Source organism: Penaeus vannamei, chromosome 22, assembly GCF_042767895.1.
Source record: "Penaeus vannamei isolate JL-2024 chromosome 22, ASM4276789v1, whole genome shotgun sequence".
Lineage (NCBI taxonomy): Eukaryota > Metazoa > Arthropoda > Malacostraca > Decapoda > Penaeidae > Penaeus > Penaeus vannamei.
In genome coordinates this window covers 39,379,879-39,382,378 of record NC_091570.1, presented here as the reverse complement: position 1 = coordinate 39,382,378, position 2,500 = coordinate 39,379,879, and the positions used below count along the sequence as shown (strand labels likewise).

Sequence of the window (2,500 nt, the reverse complement as noted above, 5' to 3'; positions counted from 1 at the left end):
TCCCGAGGCAATGAGTCCCTTCTCTCTCTCTCTCTCTCTCAGTCCTCACTGGGCACTCGGCCGAAGCAACGCCTCGCGATTCTGTGGAGGCTATTAGTTGCTTATTCCGGCCGCACTCCGAGCGGGTCTTTCGGCGCCCCCGCCACGCACGCGGAATGTAAACACGGTCGCCCGCGTGCGCTCGGAATTAACTCGCGCGGTTAATATTTACAGCCTTCCCCCTTCCCTCCCCCTCCCCCCTCACACACAATAAACATTCCTTCCCTCCTCCTCCTTCGCGTCTTCCCCCTCCACCCCCGACTCGACATGCAATATCACCACCGTGTCTCCCTCCTTTGCAACAAAAGGATCTGTTCCTCTGAGTACTTCCTCCTTTGTCAAACACCCAATACGTTTTTTCGGCCCCCACACCACATTATTTCACCAAAACCCACACGGGAAAGACCACAGGCAATGAGCCGTTCGCAATCCCGCCCACCAACCGCATCTCTTAAGTCCTCACGGCGAAGCAATAATCCTCTTCTCGACCTGGTCGCCCTGCTCACCACAGAACCCCCACCCCGCCCACTATTCCCCAACGCCCACTGAGCTCTCCCGTCCCAACTTTCCCCGCCCGGCCTATCATGGCAATCTTGGCAACACCATCGTCGCCGACACCGTAGCGCTGGCGTTGCCACGTCGCCCTCCCGTAAACGACGAGCGGGGGGTCCTCCTCGACCCCCCACGCGGCGACTCCGAGGCGTGGGTCTCTCAGCCCCCTTCCCTCCCCCTCGCCACCTCATCCTCACTCGACGCCGGATCAACAAGTCCTCCTCTCGAGAGCTCAACGAAGTCTCTTCACTCGAGCGTCGCCGCCTCGGTCGCCCCACAACTCCAAGGGTCGATCCCCTCGTTTCACTTCTCGCAACGTTGTCCAGGTCGCTTCGAGGACTCGTTTCCCTCACTCGCTTTCACGCGCCCTCGCCCTCGCCCCCGCCCTCGCCCCCGTCCCAGCCCGACCTCCCGCTGGAAATATTTCTCTGCTTTAGAACGCCACGGGGAAAAAAGTTCAAAGCTCGGAAGTTATTTTTTTTACCGCCCCGACTCCCACGTGCTTTACGCCCGTCCATCGCGCTGCAACGACCACCAGGGGGGGGGGTTCCTTTGCACGGCCAGAACATGTACACGGCTCTTAAGTTTTAAATACGTAAACGCACACGCACACATACACATACACACACACATGTATGCACTTGCTGTATGTGCGCTGGAGGCTGGCGTGTGCGCTCGCGTGCCGTGGACAGTCGTGGTGCAGTTACCAGGCACGAATCGAGTCCAGAGGCACCGCGGCCGCCCTCCCTTCGGCGACGCCCACAATCGGATCAGAGCGCGACTCCCCCGCCCACTCGCCCAGCTGATCCCCCCCCCCCTTTGAAAAATAAATAAGCACGACCTTCCTTTCCGTCGACGCAGGAAGGGCCCGCGAACCCCCCGCGCCCCCCGCCCGGTCCCTCCCAAAGGGCGCCGCTCCTCCAGGGGCCAGCAGGCGGAGGCAGCAGCAGCAGCAGGGCCGCAGCGGCAGCAGGAGCAGCAGCAGCAGAGCGAGCGAGCGAGCTGGGTGTGGAGCGGCATTGATCGCCCAGCTGGTCAGAGCCAACCCGGCCGCCAGAGGGGAGGACTCGCACTCGCTCGCTCGCGCCGCCGAGGGGAGGAGGGACGGACACGCGCCCCTCGTGTGCACACGCATGTACGCCCAAACACGCACACACACACACACACACACACACACACACGCACACACACACACACGCGTGTCCCAATTACACGCACAAACAAACAAACGCGCACACAACGCCCGCAGGCGCTCCCAGCGAGGCTCACTCCAAACGTCCCCGTGGAAGTGCGAGGCAAATTGCGTGCGCGGACGAGGCGACGGGCGTGCTGGGTCGTGACGAGGCGCGTAATGGCGGAGCGCGAGTCGGCTCCGCATTCTGATGCCGGACGCGCCTCGCACTCCGGGCCGACGCCGGACGAGCCTAAGGCAACGAATCGGTCCCCGCGAAACGCAAATGCCGCCCACGACAAGCGCTCCCACGGCCGACCGCAGGCCCGCTCGCTCGCCCGCCCGCACGGTCATGGCACGAAGGCACGGACGCTTCACCTCTCTCGCCCTTCCACACGAAACGAAATCAAACTCACGCCCACGAATCCCCCCGCGATCAGAAGGTGACGCGGCGCCATTTCCCCGCCCGCGGCCTCGTTTTGGGCCCGACTCGCGCGCCCATTTATTCCGCCGCCGCCTCGCGCTGGGCGGAAGTCGCCGAGGCAGACGCCGCCCGCAATCTCGAGCCGCCGCTGACGGAACGAGGTCTCTGGGGCACGTCTTGCTCTCTCTCTCTCTCTCTCTCTCTCTCTCTCCATGTCTGTCTGTCTCTCTCTCTCTCTCTGTCTCTGTCTGTCTCTCTCTCTCTCTCTGTCTCTGTCTGTCTCTCGCTCTCTCGCTCTCTCTCTATCTTTCTCT

General features: G+C 62.7%; 1 protein-coding gene across 2 annotated transcripts in view; it reads right to left on the bottom strand.

The window, feature by feature from the left end:
* Positions 1 to 2,500, bottom strand: part of dock (SH2/SH3 adaptor protein dock) — a 113,689-nt gene that overhangs the window by 10,853 nt on the left and 100,336 nt on the right. The window contains exon 2 of one of the 2 annotated variants that reach the window (XM_070136966.1): positions 1 to 81. This exon is cut by the window's left edge and continues 295 nt beyond it. The exons of the other annotated variant lie outside the window; for it this stretch is intronic. The gene's annotated coding sequence lies outside the window, so the exon portion shown is untranslated. The remainder of the gene's footprint in view (positions 82 to 2,500) is intronic. 2 annotated transcript variants of the gene reach the window in all.